Source organism: Arachis stenosperma, chromosome 6 (genome assembly GCF_014773155.1).
Source record: "Arachis stenosperma cultivar V10309 chromosome 6, arast.V10309.gnm1.PFL2, whole genome shotgun sequence".
NCBI classification, from domain to species: Eukaryota; Viridiplantae; Streptophyta; class Magnoliopsida; order Fabales; family Fabaceae; genus Arachis; species Arachis stenosperma.
Genome location: NC_080382.1, coordinates 18,750,174 through 18,773,830, shown reverse-complemented (window position 1 = coordinate 18,773,830; position 23,657 = coordinate 18,750,174). Strand labels below are relative to the sequence as shown.

The 23,657-nt window shown below is 40.2% G+C and overlaps 1 pseudogene; it reads left to right on the top strand.

The window, feature by feature from the left end:
- Nucleotides 1-21,513: 21,513 nt before the first annotated feature.
- On the top strand, nt 21,514-22,399 carry LOC130933806 (oxygen-dependent coproporphyrinogen-III oxidase, chloroplastic-like; annotated as a pseudogene).
- The last annotated feature ends 1,258 nt before the right edge of the window (nt 22,400-23,657 follow it).

The window sequence follows — 23,657 nt, the reverse complement described above, 5'->3', positions numbered from 1 at the left end:
TAGCCTTTGATAAGTAGCTCCTGCGTTCTTGAGACCGAAAGGCATCACAATGTAGCAGTAGTTTGCTTTCGGTGTTAGGAACGAGGTCTTTTCTTGATCTGGTGGATACATGGGGATTTGATTGTACCCCGAGTATGCGTCCATAAACGAGAGATATTTATATCCGGAGGAAGCATCTACTAGAGCGTCAATACTTGGGACTGGGTATGGATCTTTTGGACAAGCCTTGTTGAGATCGGTGTAATCGGTGCACATTCGCCACTTCCCATTTGATTTTTTCACCAAGACAACGTTGGCTAGCCATAACGGGTATTTGACTTCTCTTATGAATCTGGCTTCCAGTAGTGCCTGTACTTGCTCGTCCACAGCTTGGGATCGCTCTGGCCCAAGTTTTTTTCGTCTCTGCTGCACTGGTCGAGATCCTAGATAAACTGCCAACTTATGACACATTAGCTTAGGGTCTATGCCTGGCATGTCTGCGGCTTTCCACGCGAAGAGATCGACGTTGTCTCGCAAGAATTGTATTAGTAATTCTTTTAAATCTCCTTTTAGGATTGTGCCGATATTGGTTGTTTTTTCCGAGGTGTCCCCGATCTGAATCTTTTCTATCTCGCCTTCTGGCTGGGGACAAAGTTCTTCTCGTTGTTGAACTCCACCCAGCTCGATTGTGTAGAACTCTTCTCCTTTGCCTCTGAGGCTTAGGCTTTTGTTATAACAGTGACGTGCCGTCTTCTAGTCTGCTTTTATCGTGGCTATCCCTTTTGGGGTTGGGAACTTCATACATAGGTGTGGGGTCGAGACTATTGCGCCGAGTTAGTTGAGTGTTGTCCGTCCTATGAGAGCGTTGTAAGCTGAACTTACATCGACTACGATGTAGTCTATTTTGAGGGTCCTGGATTGGTCCCCTTTTCCGAAGATTGTATGTAGTGGTATGTATCCGAGTGGTCGAACCGGGGTATCGATCTGTCGGTTCTCAATCAGGCCGGAATAGAATCCAGTGATTCTTTTGCGTCTGTCACTAACGCCCCGCCCTCAGGAGTTTGAAGCACGTCACAGTCATTCAATCATTGAATCCTACTCAGAATACCACAGACAAGGTTTAGACCTTCCGGATTCTCTTGAATGCCGCCATCAGTTCTAGCTTATACCACGAAGATTTCGATTAAAGAATCCAAGAGATAACTGCTCAATCTAAGGTAGAACGGAGGTGGTTGTCAAGCACACGTTCATAGTTGAGAATGATGATGATTGTCACGGATCATCACATTCATCCGGATTAAGAACAAGTGTTATCTTAGAATGGAAGCAAGCATGATTGAATAAGAAACAGTAGTAATTGCATTAATCCATCAAGACACAGTAGAGCTCCTCACCCCCAACCATGGGGTTTAGAGGTTCATACTGTGGAAAGAAACGTGTAAAAATGTTATGAGGTCATAAGGTACGGATACAATGTCAAAAGATCCTATTAATAGTAAAACTAGTCACCTAAGGTTTTACAGAAATGAGTAAATGACAGAAAAATCCACTTCCGGGCCCACTTGGTGTGTGCTTGGGCTGAGCAATGAAGTAATTTCGTGTAGAGACCTTTTCTGAAGTTAAACGCCAGCTTTCATGCCAGTTTGGGCGTTTAACTCCAAGTTTTATGCCAGTTCCGGCGTTTAACGCTGGGATTTCTGTAGCTCTAGAAAATCCACTTCGAGTGCAGGGAGGTCAGAATCCAACAGCATCTGCAGTCATTTTTGGTCTCTGGATCAGATTTTTGTTCAGGACCCTCAATTTCAGTCAGAAAATACCTGAAATCACAGAAAAACACACAAACTCATAGTAAAGTCCAGAAAAGTGAATTTTAATTAAAAACTAATAAAAATATACTAAAAACTAACTAAAAGGTACTAAAAACATACTAAAAACAATGCCAAAAAGCGTACAAATTATCCGCTCATCACAACACCAAACTTAAATTGTTGCTTGTCCCCAAGCAACTGAAAATCAAAATAGGATAAAAAGAAGAGAATATACTATAGACTCCAAAATATCAAAGAAACATAGTTCCAATTAGATGAGCGGGACTAGTAGCTTTTTTGCCTCCGAACAGTTTTGGCATCTCACTCTATCCTTTGAAGTTCAGAATGATTGGCATCTATGAGAACTCAGAACTCAGATAGTGTTATTGATTCTCCTAGTTAAGTATAATGATTCTTGAACATAGCTAGTGTATGAGTCTTGGCTGTGGCCCAAAGCACTCTGTCTTCCAGTATTACCACCGGATACATACATGCCACAGACACATAATTGGGTGAACCTTTTTAGATTGTGACTCAGCTTTGCTAAAGTCCCCAATTAGAGGTGTCCAGGGTTCTTAAGCACACTCTTTTTGCCTTGGTTCACACCCTTATTTCTTTCTTTTCTCTTTCTTTTCTCTTTTTTTTTTCGAAAAAATTTTTTTTTGTATTCACTGCTTTTTCTTGCTTCAAGAATCAATTTGATGATTTTTCAGATCCTCAATAACAGTTCTCTTTCTCCTCATTCTTTCAAGAGCCAACACTTTTAACATTCTTAAAACAACAAATTCAAAAGACATATGCACTGTTCAAGCATTCATTCAGAAAACAAAAAGTATTGTCACCACATCAAGCTAATTCAACTAGTTTCAAGGATAAATTTCGAAATCCTGCACTTCTTGTTCTTTTGTGATTAAAGCATTTTTCATTTAAGAGAGGTGATGGATTCATAGGACATTCATAACTTTAAGGCATAAACTTTATTAATTATGAACTAAGAACAAGACTCAAATATAGATATAAGATGAGACTAAAATAAAAATAGAAAGCAAAACAAGAAAAACGAAAAAAATAGGCTCCTAATGATAGAGGTTTTCACAGAGTTAGGACTCAACAACCTTGATTTTAAGAAGTGGATGCTCCCTCAGCTTGAGAGGAGAGCTTTTGGCGTTTCATCTCTTGGATTTCACGCCCCTGCTTCTCTTGTTCCTTCAGCAATTTGCAGAGCATGCAGTTCTGATTCTGCTGTTCTTCCTTCAGTTGCTCCATAGTTTCTTGCAACTTGGAGATAGATGCTTCTAGGCTGGTCCAGTAGTCAATTCTTGGGAATTCAGGGAGGAATTCCTGCGCCCTCCTCTTGATAGAGTTGTCTTGCACTTGTCCTTCCATTGACTTCTTGGTGATTGGATGTTCAATGGGTATGAATTCATCTACTCCCATCTTCACCCCAGCCTCCTTACAGAGCAAGGAAATCAAGCTTGGGTAGGCCAGTTTGGCTTCAGTGGAATTCTTATTTGCAATTGTGTAAATCTCACAAGCAATCACATGATGGACCTCCACTTCTTTTCCAAGCATAATGCAATGAATCATCACTGCCCTCTTGATAGTGACCTCAGAACGGTTGCTAGTGGGTAGTATGGAACGCCCAATAAAGTCTAGCCAACCTCTTGCAATTGGTTTGAGGTCTCCCCTCTTGAGTTGGTTAGGGACACCCTTAGAATTGGTTATCCACTTAGTTCCAGGGAGGCATATGTCCTCTAGAACTTGATCCAACCCTTTGTCTACTCTCACCATCCTCCTATTGAAGGAGTCAGGATCATCTTGCAGTTGAGGCAACTTGAAGATTTCTCTTATTTTGTCCAGATGAAAGTACATAACTTTCCCTCTGACCATAGTTCTGTAGGTATGGTAAGCAGTTCCAGTCATTCTCTGCTTATCTGTCAGCCACAGATTTGAGTAGAATTCCTGAACCATGTTCCTTCCAACCTTTGTCTCAGGATTGGTTAGAACTTCCCATCCTCTGTTTCGAATTTGCTCTTGGATCCCCGGATATTCATCTTCTTTCAGATCAAATTTAACTTCCGGGATCACTGACCTCAGACCCATTATTTTGTGATAATGGTCTTCATGTTCCTTGGTTAAGAACTTCTCTTGATTCCAAAGATTCTTTGGATTATTCTCTTTCTTGCCTCTTAAATTGGTTTGTTTTCCCTTATGAGCCATGATATTGATGAATCTTGGCTTAGTGATCACGGAAAAGCACACCAAACTTAGAGGTTTGCTTGTCCTCAAGCAAAAGAAAAGAGATAAGAGAGGGGGAGGAAGAGGAAATTCGAATGGTGTGGTTGGAAGAGGGGGAACAAACGTGTATTTATAAGGTGGGGAGGGGAGTTTTCGAAAAAAAAGAATTTGAAAAGAGATTTGAGAAGATATGAAAAGAAATTGAGAAAAGGGTGAAATTTTTGAACAATGTTTGTAATTGATTTGAAATAAATTTGAAAAATGGTTTTGATTTTTGAAGATTTGAAAGTGAATGATGAATGATTGAAGTGTGATTTTGTAGAAAAGTGTGGGTAAGAAAAGGAAAGTTTGAAAAAATTTGATTTGAAAACAAAATTGTGGTCCCCCCCACCTTGCTGGCGTTAAACGCCCAGAATGGCACCCATTCTGGCGTTTAACGCCCATTTGTTGCCCCTTTTGGGCGTTTAACGCCCAGCCAGGTGCCCTGGCTGGCGTTAAACGCCAGAAATCCTTTGTCACTGGGCGTTTTTTCAAAACGCCCAGGATGCTGCACACCTGGCGTTAAACGCCCAGAATGGTGCCCATTCTGGCGTTTAACGCCCAAAATGCCCTTACTGGCTTTTTTTTTTTTCTTTTTTTTTGAGCTGAATCCTTCTGTAACTCTGTGAATTCCTTTATTTTTGATACTTGCCTCTGTAAATAATCATACAACTTCCTAATGACTGGGTTGCCTCCCAGCAAGCGCTTCTTTACTGTCTTTAGCTGGACTTTCACTGAGAATCACTCAAGTCTCAGTTTTGAGCACTCCTGCTCAAAATTTCCTTCAAGATAATGCTTGATTCTCTGTCCATTTACAATGAACTTTTTGTCAGAATCAATATCCTGAAGCTCAACATACCCATATGGTGAGACTCCTGTAATCACATATGGACCCCTCCATCGGGATTTGAGTTTTCCTGGAAACAATTTGAGCCTAGAGTTGAAGAGCAGAACTTTTTGTCCTGGCTCAAAGACTCTGGTTGACAACTTCTTGTCATGCCATTTCTTTGCCTTTTCCTTATAAATTTTTGCATTTTCAAAGGCATTGAGTCTGAACTCCTCTAGCTCATTTAGCTGGAGCAATCTTTTTTTCACCAACTAACTGTGCATCCATGTTTAGGAATCTGGTTGCCCAGTAGGCTTTATGTTCCAGTTCCACAGGCAAATGACAAGCCTTCCCATACACCAATTGGTATGGAGAGGTTCCTATAGGAGTCTTGAATGCTGTTCTGTATGCCCACAGAGCATCATCCAAGCTCTTTGCCCAATCCTTTCTTCGGGCTATCACAGTCCGTTCTAGGATTCTTTTTAGCTCTCTGTTAGAGACTTCAGCTTGCCCATTTGTCTGTGGATGATACGGAGTTGCCACTTTATGGCTGATTCCATATCTAACCATAGCAGAGTATAGCTGTTTATTGCAGAAATGAGTGCCCCCATCACTGATTAGCACTCTGGGGACGCCAAACCTGCTGAAAATGTTTTTCTGGAGGAATTTCAGTACAGTCTTGGTATCATTAGTGGGTGTAGCAATTGCTTCTACCCACTTAGATACATAGTCCACTGCCACCAGAATGTAAGTGTTTGAGTATGATGGTGGGAATGGCCCCATGAAGTCAATTCCCCATACATCAAACAATTCTATCTCCAATATCCCTTGTTGAGGCATGGCATATCCGTGAGGCAGGTTACCAGCTCTTTGGCAACTGTCACAGTTACGCACAAACTCTCGGGAATCTTTATAGAGAGTAGGCCAGTAGAAGCCGCACTGGAGAACTTTAGTGGCTGTTCGCTCACTTCCAAAATGTCCTCCATACTGTGATCCATGGCAGTGCCATAGGATCCTTCGTGCTTCTTCTCTGGGTACACATCTGCGGATCACTCCGTCAGCACATCTCTTAAAGAGATATGGTTCATCCCAGAGGTAGTACTTGACATCTGAAATTAATTTCTTTCTTTGCACTCTGCTGTACTCCTTAGGTATGAACCTCACAGCTTTATAGTTTGCAATATCTGCAAACCATGGAGCTTCCTGAATGGCAAAGAGTTGCTCATCTGGGAAAGTCTCAGAGATCTCAGTAGAAGGGAGGGACGCCCCAGCTACTGGTTCTATTCGGGACAGATGATCAGCTACTTGGTTCTCTGTCCCTTTTCTGTCTCTTATTTCTATATCAACTCTTGCAGAAGCAACACCCATCTTATAAGCCTGGGTTTTGAATCCTGCTTTGTGAGTAAGTATTTAAGAGCAGCATGGTCAGTGTACACAATCACCTTTGATCCCACTAGGTAGGATCTAAACTTGTCAATGGCATAGACCACTGCAAGTAATTCTTTTTTTGTGGTTGTGTAATTCTTCTGTGCATCATTAGAACATGGCTAGCATAATAAATGACATGCAGAAGTTTGTTATGCCTCTGTCCCAACACTGCACCAATGGCATGATCACTGGCATCACACATTAATTCAAACGGTAATGCCCAATCTGGTGCAGAGATGACTGGTGCTGTGACCAGCTTAGCTTTCAGGGTCTCAAATGCCTGCAGACACTGTGTGTCAAACACAAATGGTGTCAGCAGCTAACAGGTTACTCAAAGGTTTAGCAATTTTCGAAAAATCCTTGATAAACCTTCTGTAGAATCCTGCATGCCCCAGAAAGCTTCTGATTGCCTTAACATTGGCAGGTGGTGGTAATTTTTCAATTACCTCTACCTTTGCCTTATCCACCTCTATTCCCCTGCTTGAAATTTTGTGCCCAAGGACAATTCCTTCAGTCACCATAAAGTGACATTTCTCCCAGTTTAAAACTAGGTTAGTCTCTTGGCATCTTTTCAGGACAAGTGCTAGGTGATTAAGACATGAGCTAAATGAGTCTCCATATACTGAAAAGTCATCCATGAAGACTTCCAGAAATTTCTCTACCATGTCTGAGAAGATAGAGAGCATGCACCTCTGAAAGGTTGCAGGTGCATTGCACAGACCAAAAGGCATCCTCCTATAGGCAAACACGCCAGAAGGGCAGGTGAATGCTGTTTTCTCTTGGTCCTGAGGATCTACTGCAATTTGGTTGTAGCCTGAATAGCCATCCAAAAAGCAGTAGTAATCATGACCAGCTAGTCTTTCTAGCATTTGGTCTATGAATGGTAAAGGAAAATGATCCTTTCTGGTGGCTGTATTGAGCCTTCTGTAATCAATACACATGCGCCACCCTGTGACTGTCCTTGTAGGAACCAGTTCATTTTTTTCATTATGGACCACTGTCATGCCTCCCTTTTTGGGAACAACATGGACAGGGCTCACCCAGGGGCTATCAGAAATAGGATAAATAATCACGGTCTCTAATAATTTAGTGACCTCTTTCTGCACCACCTCCTTCATGGCTGGATTTAGCCTCCTCTGTGGTTGGACCACAGGTTTGGCATTATCCTCCAACAGGATCTTATGCATGCATCTAGCTGGGCTAATGCCCTTAAGATCACTTATGGACCACCCAAGAGCTGTCTTGTGTGTCCTTAGCACTTGAATCAGTGCTTCCTCTTCCTGTAAATTTAAAGCAGAGCTTATAATCACTGGAAAAGTGTCACCCTCTCCCAGAAATGCATATTTCAGGGATGGTGGTAGTGGTTTGAGTTCAGCCTTAGGAGGCTTATCCTCTTCCTGAGGAATTTTCGAAAATTCCTTTGCTTCCTCTAGTTCTTCTTGATCAGGTTGAGCATCTTTGAAGATGTCTTCAAGCTCTGATTCTAGGCTTTCAGCCATGTTGATCTCTTCCACCAGAGAGTCAATAATGTCAGCGCCCATGCAGTCATTTGGTGTGTCTGGATGCTGCATAGCTTTTACAGCATTCAACTTGAACTCATCCTCATTGACTCTCAAGGTTACTTCCCCCTTTTGTACATCAATGAGAGTTCGTCCAGTTGCTAGGAAAGGTCTTCCTAGAATGAGAGTTGCACTCTTGTGCTCCTCCATTTTCAGCACCACAAAGTCAGTTGGAAAGGCAAATGGCCCAACCTTGACAATCATGTCCTCTATTATGCCTGATGGGTGTTTAATGGAGCCATCAGCAAGTTGGAGGCATATCCTGGTTGGTTTGACTTCTCCAATCAACCCAAGCTTTCTGATAGTGGATGCAGGTATTAAATTGATGCTTGCTCCAAGATCACATAGGGCTGTCTTGGTGCAAGTACCTTCTAATGTGCATGGTATCAGAAAGCTTCCAGGATCTTGAAGCTTTTCTGGTAAGCTTTTTAGAATGACTGCACTGCATTCTTCAGTGAGAAACACTTTTTCAGTTTCTCTCCAATCCTTCTTATGACTTAAGATTTCCTTCATGAACTTAGCATAAGAAGGTATTTGCTCAAGTGCCTCTGCAAACGGAATCTTTATTTCAAGAGTCCTTAAATAGTCTGCAAAGCGGGCAAATTGCTTATCCTGTTCTGCTTTGCGGAGTTTCTGAGGATAAGGCATCTTGGCTTGATATTCTTCAACCTTAGATGCTGCAGGTTTATTCCTTACAGAAGTGGTTGAAGAAGCCTTGTTAGAGGGATCACTGTCAGCACTCTTAGGTGTCTGATTTTCCTTTGGCGTTTGAACGCCAGGACTGGGTGGAAAATGGGCGTTTAACGCCAGCTTTTCCCCCTTTTCTGGCGTTTGAACGCCAGAACTGGGCAAGGAATGGGCGTTTAACGCCAGCTTTCCTTCCCTTTCTGGCGTTTGAACGCCAATAGCATTCCTCTCTGGGCTCTTACTGTCCTCAGAGGGATTTTGAACAGTGGGTTGGTCATCCTCTATCAATTGTTCCTTATTTTTCTTTTTGCTCCTTTGAGAATTGTTATTCAGTGTCTTCCCACTCCTCAGTTGAACTGCTTGACATTCCTCTGTTATTTGTTTAGATATTTGTTGTTTTGCTTGATTCTACTGCAGTTCTATGCTCTTGTTAGCAACCTTAGTATCGTGGAGCATTTCTTTAAATTCTGCTAACTGTTCTGTCATCAGGAGCAATTGTTGATTAAGCTCATTCATCTGTTCCTGAGGATTAGGATCAGTGACTAATGCCATGACCTCCTCCTTTGGAACGAACTCATTGCTAGAATATAAGTATTGGTTTCTAGCAACAGTGTCTATAAGCTCTTGAGCTTCTTCAATTGTCTTCCTCATGTGTATAGATCCACCAGCTGAGTGGTCTAAAGACATCTGAGCTTTTTCTGTAAGCCCATAGTAGAAAATGTCTAACTGAACCCACTCTGAAAACATTTCAGAGGGACATTTCCTTAGCATACCTCTATACCTCTCCCAGGCATTATAAAGGGATTCATTATCCTCTTGTTTAAAGCCTTGGATGTCCAGCCTTAGCTGTGTCATCCTCTTTGGAGGGTAAAAATGATTCAGGAATTTGTCTGACAATTGTTTCCATGTCTTTATGCTTGCTGTAGGTTGGTTATTTAACCACCTTTTAGCTTGATCTTTTACAGCAAATGGAAACAGTAATAGTCTGTAGACATCCTGATCCACCTCTTTATCATGTACTGTGTCAGCAATTTGTAAAAATTGTGCCAGAAACTCAGTAGGTTCTTCCTGTGGAAGACCGGAATACTGGCAATTTTGCTGCACTATGATAATGAGTTGAGGGTTTAGCTCAAAGCTGCTTGCTTTGATGGGAGGTGTACAGATGCTAGTCCCATATGCAGCTGTAATGGGGTTAGCATATGACCCCAGAGTCCTCTTGGACTGATTAATTCCACTTAAGTCCATAATGGACAAAAGGGAAATGATAATGATTGCAAAGAGATGAATTTTGTTTATTTTTATTATATATATTTTTTTTGAAATATCCGAAAAAAATTAAAATGAAATAAAATAAAATAAAACAAAAGGAAAATAAAATAAAAAATTCGAAAATCAAAAGGAAAATGAGATCAAAGCAAATTGAGAACTGAATCAATTAAGTAATTAAAAAGATTTTGAAAAGAGCAATTAAAAAGATATGATTGAAAAATTTTTATGAAAAAGATTTGATTTTTGAAAAGAGGAAAGAGAAAAACACAAAAAGACACCAAACTTAAAATTTTTAGAAAATCAAACACTAATTTTTGAAAAAAAAATTTAAAGGAAAAACACAAAGAGGACACCAAACTTAGAATTTTTATGAATCAAAAAGGGACTAAGAACATGAAAAAAAACGAAAATTAAGAGAAAAACACAAAAAGACACCAAACTTAAAATATGAAACTAGACTCAACTAAAAGACTCTAAACCAACAAAAATAAAACAATCCTAATCTAAGCAACAAGACAAGCCGTCAGTTGTCCAAACTCGAACAATCCCCGGCAACGGCGCCAAAAACTTGGTGCACGAAATTGCAATCACACTTTTGCAATCCCGCACAACTGACCAGCAAGTGCACTGGGTCGTCCAAGTAATACCTTGCGTGAGCAAGGGTCGATCCCACGGAGATTGTCGGCTTGAAGCAAGCTATGGTTATCTTGTAAATCTTAGTCAGGATATCAGAAATTATCAGGATTGATTGTAAAAAGCAAAAGAACATGAAATTGTTACTTGTTTTGCAGTAATGGAGAATAGGCTGAGGTTTGGAGATGCTCCATCTTCTGAATCTCTGCTTTCCTACTGTCTTCTTTATCAAACACACAAGGCTCCTTCCATGGCAAGCTGTATGTAGGGTTTCACCGTTGTCAATGGCTACCTCCCATCCTCTCATTGGAAATGTTCAACGCACCCTGTCACGGCACGGCTATCCATCTGTCGGTTCTCAATCAGGCCGGAATAGAATCCAGTGATTCTTTTGCGTCTGTCACTAACGCCCCGCCCTCAGGAGTTTGAAGCACGTCACAGTCATTCAATCATTGAATCCTACTCAGAATACCACAGACAAGGTTTAGACCTTCCGGATTCTCTTGAATGCCGCCATCAGTTCTAGCTTATACCACGAAGATTCCGATTAAAGAATCCAAGAGATAACTGCTCAATCTAAGGTAGAACGGAGGTGGTTGTCAAGCACACGTTCATAGTTGAGAATGATGATGATTGTCACGGATCATCACATTCATCCGGATTAAGAACAAGTGTTATCTTAGAATGGAAGCAAGCATGATTGAATAAGAAACAGTAGTAATTGCATTAATCCATCAAAACACAGCAGAGCTCCTCACCCCCAACCATGGGGTTTAGAGGTTCATACTGTGGAAAGAAACGTGTAAAAATGTTATGAGGTCATAAGGTACGGATACAATGTCAAAAGATCCTATTAATAGTAAAACTAGTCACCTAAGGTTTTACAGAAATGAGTAAATGACAGAAAAATCCACTTCCGGGCCCACTTGGTGTGTGCTTGGGCTGAGCAATGAAGTAATTTCGTGTAGAGACCTTTTCTGGAGTTAAACGCCAGCTTTCATGCCAGTTTGGGCGTTTAACTCCAAGTTTTATGCCAGTTCCGGCGTTTAACGCTGGGATTTCTGAGGCCGGATTGCTACGCCGGTTTGGGCCATCAAATCTTGGGCAAAGTATGGACTATCATATATTGCTGGAAAGCCCAGAATGTCTACTTTCCAATGCCGTTGAGAGCGCGCCAATTGGGCTTCTGTAGCTCCAGAAAATCCACTTCGAGTGCAGGGAGGTCAGAATCCAACAACATCTGCAGTCATTTTTGGTCTCTGGATCAGATTTTTGCTCAGGACCCTCAATTTCAGTCAGAAAATACCTGAAATCACAGAAAAACACACAAACTCATAGTAAAGTCCAGAAAAGTGAATTTTAATTAAAAACTAATAAAAATATACTAAAAACTAACTAAAAGGTACTAAAAACATACTAAAAACAATGCCAAAAAGCGTACAAATTATCCGCTCATCAGATATGCTTTAAGTTCTTTTTCTTCCAAACCGAGTTTATCAAAGGCTATTTTGAATAAGATGTCGGTAGAACTCCCTTGGTCTATTAAGGTGCGGTGTAGGTTGGCGTTTGCCAATATGATGGTGATAACCATGGGATCATCGTGTCATGTGATGATGCCAGATGCGTCCTCTTTAGTGACTGTAATTGCCGGAGTGTTGAGTGCTTTCTCATCTCTTTCGACATGATATACTTCTTTGAGATATCTTTTGCGAGAGGATTTGGAGATCCTACCTGCTGTGAATCCGCCGTGTATCATGTGGACATGTCTTTCTGGTGTCCGAGGTGATCGTTCTGTTCGTTCGGTATCTTCATCCCTTCGTCTCTTTCTTTGATCATCATCTCGGGTGGGCAGGAATCGTTCTAATTTTCCTTCTCTCACCAATTTTTCTATGATATTTTTTAAGTCGAAGCATTCGTTTGTGGAATGTCCTCAGACTCGATGGTATTCACAATATTCCTTCCGGTTTTCTCCTCCCCTTTTGCTTTTGAGTGGCCGTGCTGGGGGGATTTTTTCTGTATGGCAGACTTCTTTGTATATCTCGACCAGGGATGCCCTGAGAGGAGTGAAATTATGGTATTTTTTGACTTTCTCCCCTTGTCGATCTTCTTTTCTCTTGAATTCCTTGTCTCTGTCTCGGTAGGAGGCCCCTGATTTTGAGGTCTCTCCTAACCGAGCGTTTTCTTCCATGTTGATGTATTTTTCTGCTCGTTCCTGTACTTCGTCTAAGGAGGTCGGGTACTTTTTTGAGATAGATTGGCTGAAAGGTCCCTCTCGTAGGCCATTGATGAGTCCCATAATGGCGGCCTGCGTTGGTAAACTTTGTATGTCCATGCATGTTTTGTTGAATCTCTCCATGTAGTTGCGGAGGCTCTCCCGATCTCCTTGTTTGATCCCTAGTAAACTGGGGGCGTGCTTGGCTTTATCTTTCTGAATGGAGAATCTGGCTAGGAATTTTTTAGCTAAGTCATCAAAGCTTGAGATGGACTTTGGGGGTAGGTTGTCGAACCATCGGATCGCTGTCTTTGTGAGAGTTGTTGGAAAAGCTTTGCAGCGAACAGCATCTGGGGCGTCAGTGAGGTACATTCTACTTCTGAAGTTGCTGAGGTGGTGGTTGGGATCCGTGGTGCCATCATACAGGGTCATATCCGGGAGCTTGAAGTCTTTTGGAATTTTGGTTTTCATGATTTCCCTGGTGAACGGGTCTTGCTCTTGGCGTGAATTTTCCTCGAGATTAGCCCGGGGGGTTTTTGATTTGAGATCGGCTTCCAATTGCTGTAGTTTTTCTTCCAACTCCCGACGTCGCCGCACCTCTCTTTGGAGATCTCTTCCAATTTCCCATTGTAGTTGGGTTTCTTTTTCCAGTTGTTTTAGACGATCCAGGAGCGCTTCTATTGCCCCTGAATTTGGTGAGTCTTTGTCTTTGTTGGTTTCCGGAGTGTTTTGTAACGTGACATTCGCGTTTTTGTGTGGTGTTCGATCCTCCAGACCTGAATTGTGGTCGTTGTCATGGTCGTCCACCATGGTGATGGGATGACTTCCAGGATCCCCGGCAACGGCGCCAATGTTTCGAGGGTTACCTAAAACTGGAGGTCGATCTCGGACGAGATCTTCTGTAATGGTCGGTGCTAACGTGTCCGGCTGGTGGGAGACGGCCGGAGCTGTTGTGTCCGACTTGTTGGACTTGGTGGTGGTGCTGATTCCTTTATCCCCGGAGGGTGGGGGGTACCTGCAAGGGACTCCGATGCTTAAGTTAGCAAGGGTATTAAGCAGGTATTGAGTAGAATCAGAGTATGAGTTATACCTGGATGCTCCAGTGTATTTATAATGGTGAGATGTGACCTTTTGGATAAGATAAGTTAGTTATCTTTATCTTATCTTTTATCTTTGAGTTGAGGTCAGCGTATCTTTTCACGGAACCGCCTTTATCTCTTATAGGCTTTAGGCCGCCTTAGGATTTAGGTTGTGCTCCTCTATTTGGGCCCTTTACAGGGCTCTCCTGTCGATTTGGCCGAGCTCTTTGAGAAGAGATCGGATAACCTGACCTGAAGAGGTCGGTCGCTTTATCTCCGATCATCCCAGGTCGGATAGCTCGACCCAGGGTATGAACACTAAGATTGAATCTAGAGGTTACATTTATCTCTATTTTAATATATTAAAAAATATATTATAAAAACATATAAATATCACTCATATAAAATTACATATATCACTCTTATAAAACTCGAGTATCAGAATGGATACAGTTAGGGTAAAATATTTTATGAACCTTCTTCACAGACTTGCCTCTAATATCAGAACACCCGCAGCAACCATGGCGGTTAGGTTGTGGAAAGTGAAGTACCACCATTTTAAATTTTGCTGGTTGAAGTCGGCACCTGCATTGTGTACATGATCACTGGAGGCAATAGTCATTGAAATCGGCAAAATATTTTATAAACCTTCTTAAAGGACTTGCCTCCAGTATTAGAACCCATCCATTCAGCATAAAATATTTCATTTCTTCAAGGACTTGCCTCCAGTATCAGAACACATGTATTCAAGACAAAACATTTCATGAACCTTTTTCAAGGACTTGTGTCTAGTATCAGAACACCTGCACCTACCATGGTGGTCAGGTTATAAAAAGTAGAGTACCACCAGTTCACATTTTGCTTATTGAAGTCGACACCTGCATTGTGTACATGATCACTTGAGAGGATGGTATGTAGGTACTTAACACGATGTTTATTGTAGTATATATAATTACGAAATTGATTGAAGATGCATGAATGCAGGGGTCCTAGAATCATGGTGATGATCCTGTCATGGGTTATCATGCTATACACACTCTGGCAAATAGTTGAGATGCATGAGATTGTACTGGGACAGAAGAGATTTGATAGGTATCATGACTTAAGGCAAGAAGAATTTGGAAAAAAGCTTGGTCTGTGGATTGTGGTTCTCCAACAACTGCTGGTTGAAGTTGGAACCTGCATTATCTACATGGTGATTGGAGGCAAGTCATTGAAGAAGGTTCATGAAACCTTTTGCCCTGAATGCAGCCAATCAGGACCACTTTTTGGATCATGGTCTTTGCTTCCCTCAACTTGGTACTTGCACAGCTCCTTAACTTCAATTCAATTTCTGTCATCTCAATTAGTGCAGTTGTGATGTCTCTGACATACTCGTTCATCGCTTGGGCTACCTCCATCAAGAAAAGGATCAGACCAGGCGTGTCTTATAGCGTAAAGATGAAAAGCACTAGTGATGGTATGTTCAATTTCTTCTCTGCATTGGGAGACGTGGCATATGCATATGCAGGGTACAACGTGGTGTTGGAAATCCAAGCAACAATGCCTTCAACGGTCATTTCATGAACTATTTTTCAAGGACTTGCCTTAGTATAAGAACACGTGCATTCAGGATAAAATATTTCATTTCTTCAAGGACTTGCTTCTAGTATCAGAACACGTGCATTCAGGACAAAATATTTCATGAACATTTTTCAATGACTTGTCTCCAGTATGAAAACACTCGCACCAACCATGGCGGTTAAGTTGTGAAAAGTGGAGTACCACCATTTTGTATTTTGCTGGTTGAAGTCGGCACCTGCATTTTGTACATGATCACTGGAGGCAATAGTCGTTGAAATCGGCAAAACATTTTATGAACCTTCTTAAAGGACTTATCTCCAGTATTAGAACCCATCCATTCAGCATAAAACATTTAATTTCTTCAAGAACTCTCCTCCAGTATCAGAACACATGTATTCAGGGCAAAACATTTCATGAACTTTTTTCAAGGACATGTGTCTAGTATCAGAACACCTGCACCAACCATGACGGTCAGGTTGTGAAAAGTAGAGTACCACCATTTCGCATTTTGTTTATTGAAGTCGACACCTGCATTGTGTACATGATCACTAGAGAGGATGGTATGTAGGTGCTTAACACGATGGTTATTATAGTATATATGAATACGAAATTGATTGAAGATGCAAGAATGCAGGGGTTCTAGAATCATGGTGATGATCCTGTCATGGGTTATCACGCTATACACACTCTGGCAAATAGATGACATGCAAGAGATTGTACTGGGACGGAAGAGATTTGATAGGTATCATGACTTAAGGCAAGAAGAATTTGGAAAAAAGCTTGGTCTGTGGATTATGGTTCTCCAACAACTGCTGGTTGAAGTTGGAACCTGCATTATCTATATGGTGATTGGAGGCAAGTCATTGAATAAGGTTCATGAAACCTTTTGCCCTGAATGCAGCCAATCAGGACCACTTATTGGATCATGGTCTTTGCTTCCCTCAACTTGGTACTTGCACAGCTCCCTAACTTCAACTCAATTTCTATCATCTGAATTAGTGCAGTTGTGATGTCTCTGACATACTCATTCATCGCTTGGGCTACCTCCATCAAGAAAGGGATCAGACCAGGCATGTCTTATAGCGTAAAGATGAAAAGCACTAGTGATGGTATGTTCGATTTTTTTTCTGCATTGGGAGACGTGGCATATGCATATGCAGGGCACAACGTGGTGCTGGAAATCTAAGCAACAATGCCTTCAACGGTCATTTCATGAACTATTTTTCAAGGACTTGCCTCCAGTATCCGAATACCCGTACCAACCATGGCGATCAGGTTATGGAAAGTGGAGTACCACAATTTCACATTTTTCTGGTTGAAGTTAGCACCTGCATTGTGTACATAATCACTAAGGCAATAGTCGTTGAAGTCGGCCAAATATTTTATGAACCTTTTTCAAGGACTTGCCTTAGTATCAGAACACGTGCTTTCAGGATAAAACATTTCTTTTCTTCAAGGACTTGCTTCCAGTATCAGAATACGTGCATTCAGGGCAAAATATTTCATGAACATTCTTCAACGACTTGTCTCCAGTATGAAAACACTTGCACCAACCATGGCGGTTAGGTTGTGAAAAGCGGGGTACCACCATTTCGTATTTTGCTAGTTGAAGTCGGCACCTGCATTGTGTACATGATCACTGGAGGCAATAGTCGTTGAAATCGGCAAAACATTTTATGAACCTTCTTAAAGGACTTGCCTCCAGTATTAGAACACATCCATTCAGCATAAAACATTTAATTTCTTCAAGAACTTGCCTCTAGTATCAGAACACATGTATTCAGGGCAAAATATTTCATGTACCTTTTTCAAGGACATGTGTCTAGTATCAGAACACCTGCACCAACCATGGCGGTTAGGTTGTGAAAAGTACAGTACCACCATTTCGCATTTTGCTTATTGAAGTTGACACCTGCATTGTGCACATGATCACTAGAGAGGATGGTATGTAGGTGCTTAACACGATGTTTATTGTAGTATATATGAATACGAAATTGATTGAAGATGCATGAATGCAGGGGTCCTAGAATCATGGTGATGATCCTGTCATGGGTTATCACGCTATACACACTCTGGCAAATAGTTGAGATACATGAGATTGTACTGGGACGGAAGAGATTTGATAGGTATCATGACTTAAGGCAAGTGAATTTGGAAAAAAGCTTGGTCTGTGGATTGTGGTTCTCCAACAACTGCTGGTTGAAGTTGGAACCTGCATTATCTACATGGTGATTAGAGGCAAGTCATTGAAGAAGGTTCATGAAACCTTTTGCCCTGAATGCAGCCAATCAGGACCACTTATTGGATCATGGTCTTTGCTTTCCTAAACTTGGTACTTGCACAGCTCTCTAACTTCAACTCAATTTCTGCCATCTCAATTAGTGCAGTTGTGATGTCTCTGACATACTCGTTCATCGCTTGGGCTACCTCCATCAGGAAAGGGATCAAACCAGGCGTGTCTTATAGCGTAAAGATGAAAAGCACTAGTGACGGTATGTTCAATTTTTTCTTTGCATTGGGAGACGTGGCATATGCATATGTAGGGCACAACGTGGTGCTAGAAATCCAAGCAACAATGCCTTCAACAGTCATTTCATGAACTATTTTTCAAGGACTTGCCTCCAGCATCCGAATACCCGCACCAACCATGGCGATCAGGTTGTGGAAAGTGGAGTACCACAATTTCACATTTTTCTGGTTGAAGTCAGCACCTGCATTATGTACATAATCACTGAGGCAATAGTCGTTGAAGTCGGCCAAACATTTTATGAACCTTTTTCAAGGACTTGCCTTTGTATCAGAACACATGCATTCAGGATAAAACATTTCATTTCTTCAAGGACTTGCTTTCAGTATCAGATTACGTGCATTCAGGGCAAAACATTTCATGAACCTTCTTCAAGGACTTGTCTCCAGTATGAAAACACTCGCACCAACCATGGCGGTTAGGTTGTGAAAAGCGGAGTACCACCATTTCGCATTTTGCTGGTTAAAGTCGGCACTTGCATTGTGTACATGATCATTGGAGGCAATAGTCGTTGAAGTCGGCAAAATATTTCATGAACCTTCTTCAAGGACTTGCCTCAAGTATTAGAACACATCCGTTTAACATAAACATTTCATTTCTTCAAGGACTTGCCACCAGTATCAGAACACATGCATTTAGAGCAAATGTTTCATGAATCTTTTTCAAGGACTTGTCTCTAGTGTCGAAACATGTGCATTCAGAACAAAACATATCATAAACCTTCTTCAAGGACTTGCATCTAGTATCAGAACACTCGCACCAACCATGGCGGACAGGTTATGGAAAGTAGAGTACCACCATTTTGTATTTTGCTTATTGAAGTCGACACCTGCATTGTGTACATGATCACTGAAAGCAATCTACAGAATTCCAGAAGCAATTGACTCAGCAGCAAGGTTTTACTTTTATGATCATGTACATATTGTTTCATACCAGTTACACATTTTCTTTCTTTTTGTCATTGAACTTTGTTGTTCTTTCTAGGTAATTCTTTCAGCACTAGAGTTTCAAATGCATTGGAAACTAGAAGTCCAGGAGAGGCACGAGTGGCGGTCGTACTTTCCATGACTCTTGCAGGCTTACAGGCTCTTCTGAAATTCGTGACGCAGATAAAGAACAACGACAGGCTCAATGCAGAACTCATAATGAAGTCCAATAAAAATGCTGATATAATAATAATGTCGGTTGATTTTTGAAGAAGCCATGAGTGTGCTTGAAGGAACAAAAGTGTATTGTAATTTCCCATATCTGATCATAAACGGGTTCTTAAGCCGCATGAGACATGAGTAATTGAGTAGTATTATATCCTTTTGATTTTTCATAGAATCCAACAAAAATTATCTGTTACTCAATTTTGTCTATAATTGCATCCTTTAAAAATGATTTTATTTAAAAATATACATAAATTTCTAAAATTATTTCAAAATGCATCTCAAACAATTGGCTACAAACTTAGCGGACTGTTGTCACTGTCTGACAATTCACTATTTTTAAATTCATGTTAGAAATTATAAACGATGGCCATTTGGAGTTAACTCTATCTAATTCAACTTTTTTATTGGTAGACGTGGATTATTAAGATTGCTGCTCTGTAACTATAAATGATATGTCTAATTGGGGTAAGGTGTATTATAAAAATACTGTTGATTGCACAAATTTGTACTCAACAAATCAACAATATAGGAAATGAGTCCTTGATTAAAGAGAAGAAGTCTTGACAAAAAAAAGAGAAGGAGGAAGGTAAACGGTGATAAAAATGCTTGTAATATCTAGAAAATGCTTTTTTAATGTAAATAAAAGATATTTAAATGATACAATTCATTTTCACATAAAAATAAGAGAGAGAAGGGGGCGCGGAGAAAATTATCAAAGTAAAAGCTATTTCATAGACTTTTTGTTCACAAGTTTTTTTTTTTATTTTTTGTTTCATATTTTATTTTAAGAATTCCATCATGTAGATTATGAGAAAAGTTATTTGATAATGTAAAATTATTTTATATTATCATATTGAAATTAATTTTTCTTAATAGATGCATATCATATATTTAGAAGTTCAAAAATACTCTCAAATGATTAACATAAAACTAGTTAGAAGAAGTTAGTTATAACAGAAAAAAAAACAAGAAAATAAATTAATAATAGTATTTTTGTCAACTAAAAATAGATATAGTTAATTTGACAATTCACTATTAAATCATGGAGAATTCTTCAAACCAATTCTAATTTTCAATTAGCTTGAGTTTATTGGTACATTGGATCTAAGGCTTTATTTCATTCAATGTTTAGAAAATAAGACAATATACAGTACAAATTATATTTGGATATAAAACCTTTTTTTTTTCTCAGTTATATGTGTATTTTCTCTAATAATTTTTTTCAAAATTTGAACATATGTCCTCTTTCAAAATTTGAACATATATCCTCTCTTTGAGTAATGTTGCTCCTTTATTAAGTATTATTATTGCTCCCAATACTAACTGGTTTCTAATAATAATTAGACGCATATATATATATATATATATATATATATATATATATACACACATAGAATTCAACTAGTTTATGTCCTATAAATTTTTCAAATTTAAGAAGTAGATCAAAAGTGCACTAATTAAAGTGTTGGATCCAATATGACGTATGTCCTTTAGAATTGCAATATAATTATATTCCATTCTTTAATGCTGAATGTCCCTGAAGATTAAATAAAACACAACATATAATAATGGACGGTTTCTTAATTGCGTTGCCAGCCACCTCACTTGAAGAAGACATTAGATTTAAAATAACGAAACCATAATCTTTCATACATCAAATTTTTTATTATCTTCAACAATTTACCACATATGGAGAACCGCCAATTATATGGTTCCCACCCAATCACATGCTACATGCATACATATCCCAATTCTCACGTAAATAATTTAGGCAAATCTATATATGTTTTTAGTTAATATGCGTTTGATAATTTCACAAAACTTAATTAAACTGAATATGATTATGTAAAAATTATTATTTACAATTGCAATTCTCATTAGAATTAGTTTTAAAACCCCCCCCCCCCTTACAAATAGATTTTATCCAAGTTTGTGTTTGGCTTCCATTTTGTCTTTGAAATCAATAATTCGGTATTCTTTCACGAGTTATGTTTTAGGATTAATTGGGTTAAACTCGTCAATTTTAAATTAAGTTCTGGCAATAAGTAATTTGGAAATGAATATGTAATCATCCTATATATTGAGTCATGTATTTTTTTTTTGGTCACGGATAATTTGTTTCTTGAAATTGACTCGTTTTTACTCTAAATATATAGAGAGCTGACAATGGATAGAGTAGGATAGAGTTTGGATCCGACCTTAACCCAACCCGTGAGTTGAACATTTTAGAAAAAAGAACAAATAAGTTCCTGACCTTTTAACCGCGGACATTTTTTCGTCCCTGACCATTGGAAAATACTTTTAAATCCCTGACCTTCACAAAAATTAGACGGATGAGTCCCTCCGTTCAAATGCCTCCGTTAGACTCAACGGAAAAGTCTGCGTGGCTCCCGTTCTGATGACTTGGCATCATAGATACATACGTGGACTGATGAGTCAATAGGATAGTTTCAAAAATTGAACAAATAAGTCCGTCAACCCTAAAACTACGTCGTTTCCCGTTTGGCCCTAAATGGCCCATTCTTCTTCCTCCTCCTCTTTTGTAAGGGCTAGCTTTGAGAAGATGATTAGAGAAGCTCAGGACCCCGTCTGCACCACCCTTGAGGCCGCTGATGGCGGGGCCAACTTCAAGGAGGACGTTTGGTCCAGGCCCGGCGGCGGTGGCAGAATTAGCAGGGTTCTCCAGGGCGGGCCATTTGGGAGAAGGCTGGAGTTAATGTCTCCGTTGTTTACGGCATCATGCTTCCAGAAGCTTACCGCGCTGTAAAAGCTGCCGCTTCTCCTGACCAGAAGCATGGTCCTATCCCGTTCTTCGCCGCTGGAATCAACTCCGTAAGTGTTTCCCCCATTCAATTCTTTTCGATTTCAGATGGAATGGAAAATGACATCAACCTTTTTCAGGTTTTGCATCCGAAGAACCCATTTTCCCTAACCTTGCAGATTATGATTTTCTCATACCATTATTACTACTGTTGTCTGTCATATAGCTCAAAATCTTACTTATGCTAATTTCTAAGGTTATTGTCTTGCAAATAAATATCTGCATAAATTTGCTACTACTGACTGTGTAACCCTGTTGCATTCTACAGATGCTCCCGGAGCACCTAGGCAGTGGTGGTTTGGTGAGGGGACTGACTTGACTCCTGCTTACATTTTTGAGGAGGATGTTAAACACTTCCATTCGGTATATTCTCAATGCAAAAATATTAGTTCATGACATTTTTGTGATTTAGATTTAGAATTTTAGGGAGAAAACAAGTAAAGTAAAACACTGATGAACCATAATTATGCTGTTTTAAAATGGCACTTCACATTCATGTATTGCTTTTTATATATTTTTTTTATAGATAGATTTGAAGTGTTGGATGGGTTTACCTGAATCTGATTCCTATAGCTAGTTTCTTTTCGTAAATAAGGCATCTAAAACAACCTTCTTTAGTAGGTTAAAAGAAAAAAGAGTGAGCTTAATGTTGTTGAAACAAGAGCAACTTGAAGGACTGCCAATGACTTATACTCAGGTAAATGGGAATCTCTTCAAGTGAATCAATTACTAGATTTAGGCTTTGTAGGATATGCTTACACTTGGTCTAACAATCAGGTTGGGGAAGCAAATATTCAAGAAAGGCTAGATAGAGCAGTGGCAATAATAAATTGGAAAGAAGAATTCCTAGAAGGAGTGGTAAAGCATTTTCAAAGATACAGATCAGACCATTGTCCAATCCTAATCGACGTTCATGGGCAGAGCTTAAAAAGGAAGAGGCCATATATTTTCAGATTCGAAGAATGTGGCTTAGAGACTCTGAATGCAAAGAGATTATCAAAAGAAGCTGGGCTGTGAACTATGATCAGATTGAAGAGAAACTAGGAAAGTGCAGCAAAGCATTGCAAGAATGGAGAAAAGAGAAATTTAGGGAGCTTCTGAAACAAATAAAGGAAAACAAGAACTCATATGACAACTTACATCTCACTCACAAATTGAAGAAACAATTCTAAATTTGAAAAGGGCACAGGCTGTTCCGAGGGTTACCTGAAACTGTAGGCCGATCTCGGACGAGATCTTCTGTGTTGGTCGGAGCTGACGTGTCCGGCAGGTGTACAGCGGCCGGAGCTGGTGTGTCCGACTTGTTGGACTTGGTGGTGGTGCTGATCCTTCGTCCCCAGAGGGTGGGGGGTACCTGCAAGGGACTCCGATGCTTAAGTTAGCAAGGGTATTAAGCAGGTATTGAGTAGAATCAGAGTATGAGTTATACCTGGGTGCTCCAGTGTATTTATAATGGTGAGGAGTGACCTCTCTGGAGATAAGATAGTTATCTTATCTTATCTTATCTTTGAGTGAAGTCATCTTATCTTTAGCGGAACCGCCTTTATCTTTCTGGGCTTTAGCTGCCTTTAGATTGGGCTGTGTTCCTTCGTTTTGGGCCTGCTTTGGGCTCCTTTGGCGATTTGGCCAAGCTCTTTAAGAAGAGGTCGGGCATTGGCCGAGCTCTTTGAGAAGAGGTCGGATAGTCTGACCTGAAGAGGTCGGTCGGCTTGTCGCTAAACATCCCGGGTCGAACAGCTTGACCCAGGGTATGAACAGTGCCCCTGCTTGAGTTCGATCTTTCCGTGAGATCGTGCTTTTCAGAGCTTCGATCTCTTTTGGAAGTCGTGCTCAAG